Source organism: Poecilia reticulata, linkage group LG23 (assembly GCF_000633615.1).
Source record: "Poecilia reticulata strain Guanapo linkage group LG23, Guppy_female_1.0+MT, whole genome shotgun sequence".
NCBI lineage: Eukaryota > Metazoa > Chordata > Actinopteri > Cyprinodontiformes > Poeciliidae > Poecilia > Poecilia reticulata.
The window spans coordinates 9,164,328-9,177,168 of NC_024353.1; the positions used below are offsets into that span (position 1 = coordinate 9,164,328).

Consider the following 12,841-nt stretch of genomic DNA (forward strand, 5'->3'; position numbering starts at 1 on the left):
GTGAGGTGTAAACAAAGCGCCGTTTTAGTAATTTGCCCGTCGGTGAATCTGAATAATTTCTAAAACATAATAAAAAAGGTTCGGGCCAAGACTCTTACCTTATTCTAACAACAAACTATGATTTGGTGTTCTAATTTTTTTTGCAACTGCATTGGGGAGTTACTGTTTGCACGATTAGATGATCATGCATTCACTAGAGAGGACGAGGGTGAATATATTTCAGCTAAACGAGCATTCAGTGAGGCCCAGACTGGCTTCAGGAGGAACTCATTTGCACCAGAGCTGCCTAGGTTTTGCTCTTGACCAGGCCAGCAGTTTCCCTACAGGGGAAAAACAACATGACAATATGTGTCCTTTTCTCTGTGCTGAATAAATAAAGGGAGTGCCTGTGGAGGACAATGGCTTTGCAGCTATTTCCCCAAATCTCAGGGTCAAAATTGTTTCATTTGTACATATTGTCAGCAATGCAGAATTAAAGTTTTTACTGACTGTTTTAACACTCAGTTTGTATTTTATTTTTAATTTATGCTAAATGGCTTTCAAACAATGTTAAAAAGCACATGTTCCAAATAACTAAGAGTCAATAAACATACAATTTATTACTCGTAAACAGTTAATACACACTAATTAAATTTATTCAGTTTTATTGTTAAGACAGAATTTTCTCAGCATTAAAGTCATTTTATTTCCTAATCATCTCTTGGTGTTTTTGGGGTGGGTGACTGCTTTAACGACACCCGAAAATGAAAAATAAATATATAAATACAATACAAAACAATGGGGGTTTTAAAAAGAAAATAAATTAAAAAAAGCATAAAAATGTCAAAGTGTATATTTCTTGCTAAGAATTAGGCAAGAAAACAAAATGAACATTGAGTAACAAAACATCACCAATTACATATTCTACGTAATTTAATACTAGCTGCAAAAACACCACAATAAGTCCAGCTTAAATGGTTTATAGAGTCTATTAGATTCACCAGCCAAAGCAGCAGCATTAATAGCATTAATCCAAAATTAGCTTAGCTCAACAGTGAAATTGTTCAAGATGGAAACTGTTTGTCCAAAGGTTAATCATGAGGTTTTTCTGCTTACAACAAAGGAAAACGTGACATTTAAGAGCTTTGTGTTTGATAGCTGCTTCGAGGCTGTTATTTTCAAAAAGCACTTTCATTCTGACAAACATTTACTGAATGAGCTACAGACAGATAGTATATACGTAGAATTAATATGAAAAGCAAAACAGTAGAAGTCAGAAAACATAACGTCTATCAAGCTAAAATGTGATTGCAGTCAATCATGGTGGCTACTGATAAATGATCAATTATCCTCCCTGACAATCCAAATATTTGAAGCTTTGGATAGATAACAGGCTCACAGAATGGAAACAATCATGACTATTTTTAAAAATAACAACCTGACTGGAAAGAATAAAAACTAAGAAATGTTTATCTTTCCGTAGTGATAATATGCTGTTTTACAAAATCTGTGGGTTCTTCTTCTGTAATCGTCAGTCAAGCTCATTTCTGTTAGTGGTTACATTGATTTTAGCATTTTAACATTTAGTTGGGCTAAAATTAGCTCAGTTAAGCAAGTAAATTAGACAGATGAGTAATTGCTTAAAAGTTTGGAAAGGTTGGAAAGACAGACAAGACAAACTATACGTTTTTTAACAAGTGTTTTCAGTTAGTTTTCTTTGAGCCAAGAACAAGTAAAAACATGTTAATTAAAAAATCATTAATTCGAACTGGGGCAGACACTGTGTTAATGCTTAAACAATATCCAGAAATAAAGCAGAATGACAATAACTTCAATAAGATCAGTATTTAATGACTGAGAAATTATTTTGTTAAACAGTAAAATAACCATTCTCACATTCAGTGCATTCAGAGCTTTCCAGAAAGCACAGAAGAGAAGGATAGGGCAGAATATTACAGAAGTCGCTCGACTTTAAATAAGACCGGGCCAGATGTGATTTCCATGGATAGTCCTCAGCTTGCTGAAATATTCTATAAAAAAGGAGCATTTATGATGACTACAGATGGAAGTCTGGAGAAAGTAAAGTCTTCACAGCCTGCATTAGCTGCTGAGTTTTAAAGGCAGTTCTTTAATAAAGAGTGACAGCCAAAGAAAAACAACACACAAGTCTTATTATGACACTGTGCAAGTTGCCTTTGTGCCGAAACAAAAGAGTTTTAGACATGCACCCCTTGATTCTTTTCTATTCTTCCCATTAAATCTGTACATGGAGACCAAAGAACACTTTAGTGACTATTATACTAACCAGTAATAGTTTCCACTTCCTTTTAAGTTGTTACAGCTTTTAATCCATTTTTAATAATTACATAGTGGGTGGGGTGTATTAATTAAGACAAAAAAAAGATTCTTATCCTTCTGAAGATTTCTTTGAAGCATGTCTTATAGCAAGGTTAGCGAAACATAAGGTCCCATTCTCCCTCTGTTCCCTAAATTATTTTAAAATATAATAAAATATAATGAGTCATGATCCATGACTCAATACAATGAATCAGGACCTATTCAAATTCTAAGCACAGTATCCAAAGTGAACTCTATACCACTTGCAGTGTCACCAAAAAGGACTCATTTACAGTTTTCCCACATTTTGTTAAAATGGAAACTTAGCATTTTAAAAATTGTTGCCTTTCCAAAAAACATATGTAAATTAACTTCTAATTGTTTCAACTGTTACAATTATATGAAATGGTGACCATTGTTATCAAATGTGCAGACATGACCTGGTCATATGACAGCCTATCAGTCAAACTTCTCTCACGGGAAGCTGGAAGAGGACGGTGGCTAATTTTTAGATGTTTGCTGAGGTAAATAAAATTGGTGGATAAGATCGGCAACACATATAAATATCGGTTGACTACAGATCTCCTAAAATTAAGGAAATCTGTGCCAATAAATTGGTTCAAACCTCTTTATCAATTGTGGCAGAAGAAGCGCACACAGCGTCAACTGGATTGAGCAACCTGCTATGAACAAGTATGCTGAGAGAGGGTATGTCAGCTAAGCTACAATACAATGTTGGAGCGTCAACACACTGAACTTGGCTAGAACCAAACCAGACATGGACCAGTTAGAAAGACACTTATCAATGGAGACGGTGGTCACTAAAGCAGAGGTTTTTCCTCGTGGAGACAGAAACACCCTTAAGAAAGTCAACAAATATGCTGGGTCTTCTGAGATGATTGCAACTCGGGAGTAGTCTTATTTCATTCTTGAAGAAACTGATAATACTTTTTACCATTTATTTACTGATAATATCTGCTTTGTTTTTGTATTTCTGCAAGATGTGTTTGTCCATTAAATAAGTTTGCAGATAATGTTTAGATGTTTCYRCAGCYGTGATAGCAGAAGAGACCTGAAGACATCTTGGGTAAARTGCTTGATCTGATARTTGTCTTAAAGRACTGATGTGTGGAATGTAGTTTGTRCCCYGTTTGACCTGAACCCATGAACTGACAAAGTGTTAAAAGTTCCTCCTGAAATCCGTATCAGCTATCTTTCCTGCCATAAAATCATCTCCTCCAAGAGGTGAGAGATAGTTCATGAGGAGGGGGTCAGGGTGTCTCTGTGGCCATCTGGCAGTAGAGATAACATCAGACTTTGGGAGGGTCTTTGTCTTGCTGTGACTATACAACGATGTGATGTGTGTTGCTCAGTGCTCTTCTACTGACTGCGCTCAGTGTGAAGTGTCTTCGAACGCTTTTGCCTTCGAATAAAGAAACTTAAAGACAAAGATTAATCTTTCTCTTATTATTGAAACAGTTTCTCATTCCTTGATAATAAAATTTCCGTAACAGAGTCTCCTTAAGTGGCCTAGCCAGAGCCCAGACTTGCATCCAACTGAACATTTGCATAAGGACTTAAATATGTTTGTATTTGAATGCTGCCAGTCCATCCTGACTAAGATTGAGATGATCTGCAGAGAAGAATGAGAGAAAATAAACCGCGAAACAGATGTGCCAAGATTGTAGAGACACACATTGATTTTCATGGCTGTCATTGCTACAAAGTTACTTCAATGAAAGCAAACATTTCACAAATTACTTTTTTTTTCACCTTCAATATAAGTACAAATCTTAGTGGAAGAAACATGTCTGACAGGTATTATGCATGATGCTGCCGTTTTGTTGCCATACCAACAGGATTTTTAAGCTGACTGTGAATTAAAGTGAATCTTTGCTAAAAGTCACGTATCAACCCATGTGCAACAACTGAACCTAAGCCCATATAAAAGAGCACATTTAGATTGCCATATCACTGATATACTACAGTATATCATTCATATACTGTATATGAATGGCTTGCGCTGCGTTTTGTGTCCTGCCGCTCCTGCTGTGAAGTGTTGCAAATTCTTTTCACTCAATGCAACAATCCGAAATGACCTTAATGTCGACAACAAGGACACGAGCGATGGATTACTTGTCAATTTGACTGCATAACAGAATCGTGGCGTTGGAAGATGAATTACCCTGCAAACCAGGCAAGACAAGTTGGCGTGTGTGTTCATTTAAACCCGATTTATGTATTTAACGGCTTACGACGGGGCGTGCGTGACAGAGTGCCGCCGGGTGCCTAATTCAGATGTATTACAGCCAACGGCGAGCACCTCTGACTGACAGGCAAAACATAACGCTTGGAAACAATTATTCACATGCAGGACTCTGCATTAGGTGACCGCTCAGCTTAATGACAAATGTTTTGTTTCTGAGCTCAAATTAATTCCCTCCATCAGCATCTATGAGTGTCTACTCGGAGGAGAAGTAAGCAACGTTGGGCTTTTTTTTTTTCCTTTGATAAGTGCCCTCTGTCTTATCATTGTCATGAGCAATGCTGCCACCTTTGCTGATTTAATCAGGGCCTGTCAATGTGTCTGCACCGCTCGAAGCTTTGTGTTCATCTTTAAGTGCTGCAGAGCGTCCGCACAATAGGAAGGCTACTCTTGATCAATACGTCAACAGAGATGACAGGCTTGTTAGTGAAAAACGTCCCCTAGTGTTTGGCTTACAGATTTTCTTACCGCTGTGGTCTTGCCTTGCCCTTCTGTGTATTTTGGGGGATTTTAAGTGATCGATCAGTGCGACGTAGGGCACAGTTGTGACATTTTTAGGCCTGTTTTTTTTATGGAATGTTAGCGGTAAATGCTAACATTGCGCAACATTCCCACAGTCAAACATGGCGGAGGAAGCTGCTCAAGTTGATCGGATGATGGATCGTCCTACCACAGCTCTTAGACGTCCGTGTTGAGGGTATCTGTTGACAAGTGTTAAGTTTGTATTCTAAAAAAACGTGGCCTTTGTGGAAGAGTTGCAATCAAAACCAGTTGTTAATGAAAGCTAAAGGGAAGTCATGTTTAAAGTTCGCCACAAGTGATGTAGCATACATATGAAAGAAGTGTTTGGTCTTATGCTAAATGCTATCAAAGATAAAACTGAAATCAACCTAAACAAAATAATAGCATATACGCATCTTCAAGTGATCCAGTAGTCCAGTCTGCAGAAGACGTGAGGAAAATAAGGAGCAAAAATATATTTCTTCATATGTACAAACCCGGTTTGAACATCTAAAGTAAGATTTATGGTTTCCTGCAATACTTTCATAGCATTTTCTTTAGAAAAATGACTCCAATCAAGCAAGAACATTTTGTTGCAAAATTATTTATTTCCCATAGATTTTTAGTAGTACAGAAAATGGATTCAGTTCCCCTTTATGTTAAATTAGATGTTTTTATTTTTAAATCTAAAATCATCCGTACAATGATAGTTCTTTAAGATTGTAAATAAATGTGAATTCTGTTTAGATGAGCAAGAGGACAAAGATGGGTCTTTCAGATGTAAAGTTTGCCATTTTCTGGTCAATCACAAATATGAATATAATAATGAAATACATAGAAGTTTGAGCTCATAACATAGCGTAATGTAATCAAGTATATTAACATCTACCAAGGCTCACAAAGACATGCGTGGATGTTGTCATGTTTGTGCCTTTTTACTTTCAGACATCTACGTTGTCGTGCGGATAAATCTTCCCAAAACTTTTTATGCAGAAAAGGAAAAAGCAATGGACTGACAAAAAAAAAAAAACATCATTAAACTCTGAAATTCTTTCTTATTCATTCAAGCATTCAGACCCAGCGCATCGCATCTATTTAGAGCAGCCAAATTGATTCAATTTGCCATGTTTGCATCACGCCTTAATTCAGCCGCCTCTGCGAGCTGTGAAACATGCGTCGTTGGGGAGACGGTTTTAGTGCGATTCTTTCTTTTTGTACTTTAACTGCAGATGCGTCGTCTTCTGAAATCTCATTTATTAATGTAACCGAGCAGATGAAGGCGGCGGGGGCAGAAGGGAGAGAGGAAAAAGTCGCAGTGAGGGTGGAGGAAAGAAAAGAAAAAAAAAGAAGCCTCCTGATGAAAGCTGTAGATTAGGTTGTCAAATAGCTGCAGAGCTTATTTAACTGATGTTATGATTGTTCAAGCAAAGCAGCAGCTCTGTCTCAGGGACTCCATTCCCTATCATATTTAACGACTGTCTGTTATTAAGTGCGATATGAATATGGTGTTAACAAAAAAAAAACATTTTAGCTGTTTAAGCAAAACCAGATTAGCAGCTAGAAAGCTAATTAGACAAAGACAATGCAGCTGAAATTACAAGTTTTTTTTTTTAGTTACTGATTCAAAAATGTGCATAAATAAGATTAATGGGTCAGAAGTGATACTGTGGCATTTAAGTAAAATCAAGTAGTTTTTCATCAGAAGTCTTATTGTATTGTTCAAAAGATAAGAAATATCAATTTAGCGTTTGAGGAAAGAGAATGTGTTGGAACAGATAGAAGCCCTCAGCATCACAACTACTCCACTGTGCTCAACAGTGAGCAATAGGGGCTTGAAGTGTGTGCTGGTCAACTTAAAAGGTGAATCTATGTCTTGTAATTCCGTTTTGTCAAATACTAAAATAATTAAAATGAGGTGTTTTTCAATAAGCATCAACAACTTTATTCAAATTAAAAAATCTATACACTGACTGTGGATATGGAGAATGTTTTAGCTCTCTATTAATTCATTTCTGAGCTACGATCAGAATGGTGTGTTTTGCTGTTTGGTCTACCAAAAAGGGCCTTTATGTCATACTAAAAGACTCAACTTAAATTTTATTTATACACTTTAAGAGGATTTTCTTATATTTATGGAACTGTTCTATAATTTTGGCTCTAAAAATGTTGTAACTACTCCAGTTTATTGGAGGTTTCGGTTTTTCAGATTGTGCTCCTGTAGCACATGCGTATTCATTTTAAGTCTTTTTATCCAACTTTACCAGGAGGGCCAATAAAACTGGAGGCCACTGTGTATATTTTTTATGGACAAATTTTACGTTTGTTCCATCTTTTGCTATTTTACAAGAGAACTGACATAAACAGTGGCCACAGAGATGTGCTCTAATAAGGAAACAAAAGCACCAAATCTCCAAAATGACTTTGTGTAGCCCGTGCCCCCCAGTCTCCTCTAAAACCATTCAGGATGTTTGTAAAGATTTTATGGTTTCACCTTAGTGCAATATTAGGGCTTGCGTTTGGCCCACAGGAGTCCACTTCAACACCTAAAGCAAGACTAAATCAATAGCACACGCAGGTTAATAGCAGTTGTGTTTTTGGGAAGCTGGCACATCAACTATTAATTAGCTGGTGATTAGAGTCAGCTGGAAAGAATGAGTCACAGCCCGAGGAGGCTATTGTCCTTGTGCTCAGGAAGGATAAATCCTGTGTTAAAGAGAGCTGGAGGTTCTGTGTCCAAATGTACATCCTTTGTGGAAGTACAGTTTTAAAAAAACTACAGGACAAGAGTATGTCCCCCCCCCCCAAATCTGGATTTGTAGTTGACTGAGAGGCATTTTAACTGACTTGAAAAATAAAGATTTTAACCTCATCTAAATGGTGGATTTAAGATACGCGTGACTCACCACCCGGGGCGGCAAGGCCTGGGGGCGTCACAAGCAAACATCTATTCTCGGTTTGAGACGGCTTGTCCACAAACTTCAAATCACAAAGTTTATTTTGTGAGGTGATAAATTCACTCCCCCCAGGCCTTGCTGCCCCAGATGGTGAGTCAACAACATCTAAAATCTGTAAGGAAAATTTACATGACGTTATAATCTTTTTTTTTTTGTATCAGAGCAGATGTTTTTGTAAAAGATCTGAAAAGATAGATAAGCTATGTTTTAAATAACCTTTTCTATAATATTTTTTGAATAACACTGCAAGTAATTGTCAGCCAATTATTAAAAACTGCATAATTGTAAACGTTTTTGAAAATCAGCTGTTTGTTTCCTTAAATAGTCTGACTCCTTGGGTTTGGTGTGAAAACTTATTTAAAGTTTGGACCGCCTGAAAACATAGCTCCTTGTTCACTCCGAGTTTAATGCCAGTGTGGTTCACTAACAAAATGAAAGCAAACAGACCATGTAGAAAATACAAGGAATGATGCAAAATCTGCTGTGTACAGTGGCACTGAACATGTACATTTCTTTACAGAAAAAATATTTCTAAGGCTATTAGCATGGAATGTTTTACCAGGTGATGGTAACAACCCTAGTGGTCCACACGCACAGAAACCAAAATAAATTAAGTTAAGTGATTAAGTTATGCGTAATAATATAAAGTAAAGGACTATAAAACAGCATATTTACCTACTGTATGACTAAGTCTTATGATGTGAGCTAAACTTATATGTGTAACAATATGGCAAGATATGTTATTATTTAACAACCAGATTATATCCGTAAGTCAAATATCCATAAATGAATTTTTCCTGGTGAAAATTAATATTTCAAATGAATCTACACCCGAAATGAATCTATAATGAACATTTTGGGTGTCAGAAGCATTTCTCTCAGGCAAACAACATCAAGTTTTCATTCATTCATTTGTATTAAATATGAATCTAAACACTTTCTTGAGATCTATAGTGTACTTTGTGAGTCAGTCTTATCACAAGAATTTTTCCATGAGAATCTCAGATAAGATAGTTGATTTATTATTATTATTAAATGTTAAAACAACTTGAAATGCATGCTTGTTGCTCATACTAGCCACTTTATTTTTGATTGCTCCCCAAAACAAGCAGCTGTCATAGTTGTAGGATGTTCTTCAAGTGGTTTGGTCCAGTTACAAAAGTGTGAAAGTGAGCCAAACCAAATGACTAAGACTACTGGTCAACCCCTTTTGCAAAAGTACCTTGAATGTTTATATATTTGCGAAAGTAAAACAAGTTTCCTAAATGCTTTCATATTTCATGGTGAATTGTTGAGTTTATCATGTGAAAATGGAAACAGACAATTGCAAATAATCTGAGAAATGGTCATCTGCATATGTCATTGTTTACAATAGGGTGGTGGCAGCATCGTACTGTGGGGATTTTCTTTTTTTTTTTTTTTTTTTTACAAGTTATTTTGATTTTATGTTGGTCCATCACATCCCAATAAAATGGGGAGGGAAAAAATCCTCAGTCAGATTTATTACCACCATGCAGCATGATATGAGAGCTTACAAAATCAAGCAGGTCAGAGTAAAAGCTCAGAGTAAAAAGCTCTGTGAGACAGAGTCAACACATCGTTTTCATGCCAAGGACAAAGAATCATAAACTCCTGACAGACGGCCTGGTTCTGCTGCAGAAAACATCGCCTCTGGAGCAGCTCAGACAGCTCCATTTGGTGAAAGTTCATAAGCATTCAAATGAAAGCATGACATGACACAAATATCAGATTAATAAATTCATAAAAATGTAATAAAACTGTCCACCTGAAAACACGGAAATTTGTAGCTGCAAATGACAAGATGTGCAAAAAGGTTAAAAGAAAATGGAAACAAAAGTTTTGAAGTAGTTATGCTCTGCATAAATCTCCTGAAGCAAAAGAGACTGTGTTGCATATTTTCCCCTTTAGTGGAACTCATTTTTCAGTGAATATTAAATTGGACTCCCAGTGTTTATATTGTGTCTCTGTGCTTCTTTGATATAATTACAAAGAAATTGGGTACGCCGCAATATAAGGAAACAAATGTATATCTTTAAAACGTTATTTTACCAGCTTATCCAAGTAAAACATGTATTTAAAGAAAAAAGGGATTTGCTCATAAGTGTAGATGAAGCATGTGAACCCTGGGGAGAAAACTCATAATGTGGACTTTTAAATCAGTCAACCTTCCCTGAGGGTTGCAACTGAAAAGTAACATCTACCCCAAATAAACAACATCACAAAAGTAGCTCTGACATAAAAGAAGATGAAAAGAGGACATGTGTCAAATACATATCATGTTTCCAGCTTTGGGAAGCGGCGCGTGGCGTTAATGGATCAGGGACCCTCTCGAAAGCAATTACCTCCAAGATTCCCAGAGTGAAAAACCAGGTGTCAACGAATCCAAACCTCAGAGGTCAGATTTGATATTCTGCTTGTTGTTTGACGCCGCCGAAAACCAGGTTTGAAACGGAGAAGCGGTTATCGGTGAGAAGGATGCGTCTCGTTTGGTTCGTTAGGAACACAAAGCCACTCGTTTGTTCCAGCCGGTGGCCGAATTCACTGCAGTTATTCTGCTTGGGGTTCTGGCTTTTAAAGCACTATATGCTGTAAACTGCTGAAAGTGTTGATTTCTTTTACGTTTTTTGTGGTATAGCAAACAAGCAAAACTGCTTCAAAAACATTTTTTAGTGAATAGAAAATCTAAACTGAGCAGATCTGCATACTTTTTCTGCTAATATTAAAAAAAGGCATGTTGCAGATGAATCTCAATAATTATAATATTATTCAGTAATTCAATATTGAGTAACTGCACACATGAATTAAAATTTTATTTCTAATTGTAGCTAATGGAAACGCAAAAATCATTTTCTCAGAAAACCAGATATTACAGAATAACAATAAAAGAATGATTTTTAGATGGAAATGTTGGAGCATTTTGTGGCCTAAATAATCATGAAGAAGACTGGTGAATTTCATAGTTGTAAAACACCCGAGAACCGTAAGGTCGCTATCAAAACAACTGAATGGAAAGTTAAGTGGAAAGAAAAACTGTGTTAGAAAATTTATACAAGCAGTAGGGACAACCAAATTGAAGATTGTGGAATAGAGCAGTCATTTTAACTTCAGTAATATTTACTTCTGTTTAAATACATACAGATGTAGCTTCACGCATTTTATTTTTGAGGTCCTGATATTCAAAATAAGTCATACTTGTCATACTTGTCAAATGGTTTGAATTTATTGTTATTACATAACGTTTATGAGTTTTGTCTGATGTCAAGCCTTTTTATTATCGATGTTCGGTTCACGACGGGGTCACCTCCACCTGTGGGATCATCTAAGAAAACAGCCGGTTTCCATCTGAGAACTTCTGCCTTTTTTCTTTCTTTGTCAAATATACATATTATAATAAAAAGTACTGAGTTCATCTCAGTTGATAGAAAATCCCTTCAGAAAGCGACTATGCAGATTTTTCTTCTATTTCACAGAAGCGTCTCTCTGTACATCCTGTCCTATCCAAACTGGCTTTTATCGCTCGTCCGATTATAGACGTCCGATTATAGGAGTCAACATGATGAATTACAAAACCATCCAGAAAGCCACCCACCCAAAAAAATTATTTGCTTTTTGATCATGATCTATTCTCTATAGACTGCAATGATTCAAACTGGATGATTCAGATTTGGATAATCTGCTGCCTCACCAAGTATGATTCATGATGCATTATGGGAAAACTGTGTTACAAACCCTACCGAGGAGATTACATGTCTGCCGTTCCATTTTTCTTTCAATCAAAGTTTTACACAAAAGTCTGATTGAAAGCAATCTCCCAGCATAGTGGCATACTTGAATGATAATTGGTGTCAAGGCTAAAGTCTAAAAAGCAAAAAAAAAAGAAAAAAAGAGGGAATGTCTTATTTTTGGTGCGCTGATGCTCATTTTTAGACTTACCGGGGAGTTGATTCCAGAGATTTTCTTTTTTTTTCCTCCCCAAAGTCTTTCTGTAAGGCTTTGTCACAGATGATCTCCGCTCACTTCTCGAACAGAAATTGATAAGAGCTGCGCGTTCACCTTAAAAGAAAAAAGACAACAACAAAAAAAATTTAAAAAATCAATTTGCATTACATGTAGTGCAGCAGCTGCAGGAGTACAGATTGAATGTACAACCTGACAGTTTCTTTATGGCTTACACTGCTGATGGATGACAGATCTGTTGCTTTGTGTTCTGGCGTTTGTAACAACCACCAGCTCACAGTTTCGGGGTCCTTATAGGGACATTTTATTCTCCCCCATCCAAGGTCGTCTGAAATCATCCCCCCGTCCCGGCAAATTAAAACCTGAATTCCCTCCCGCTCCCGAGGAGACAGCCTAAATAAGTTCAGTTGATGGGTGAATATAAAGTCTGGAGAACAGAGGGGAGGCATCATTATCATAGAAAACCTTAGCGCAAACGACGGATGCTGAGGCTTTCGGAGATGATTAGTCAATAAATTCTAAGTATGCCGTAATCGGCCCGCCTCCTCTGAAGGGTAAACACAACATGAGGTTTTTGGTTGAACAAGCTGGCTGCTTGAAGGCAAACAGCTCTGAGGTTTCACACTGTAAGGGAGCGAGGGAGAGGTTCCCACCAAGACCGTCCATGTTTTTTACAACCAAAAATATTTCAATACAACTTAGTGAAGAAGAGGTTTCTTCCAGGTAGTTTATGTGAAGGTAGAGCGCAGCAAACAGGTGGGGGAGGGGAGGCATTGGTATACTTTATGTTCTATACAGCTTGTTTTTTATCCTTAAATCTTTTAAT

The 12,841-nt window shown here is 36.8% G+C and overlaps 1 long non-coding RNA gene across 1 annotated transcript in view; it reads right to left on the reverse strand.

Moving 5' to 3' along the window:
• The window catches only part of LOC103459522 (uncharacterized), a 97,280-nt gene extending 85,175 nt beyond the window's left edge, over positions 1–12,105 (reverse strand). The window contains exon 1 of the long non-coding RNA XR_001776222.1: positions 11,992–12,105. This is a non-coding gene — a long non-coding RNA (uncharacterized LOC103459522). The remainder of the gene's footprint in view (positions 1–11,991) is intronic.
• Between the last annotated feature and the right edge of the window lie 736 nt (positions 12,106–12,841).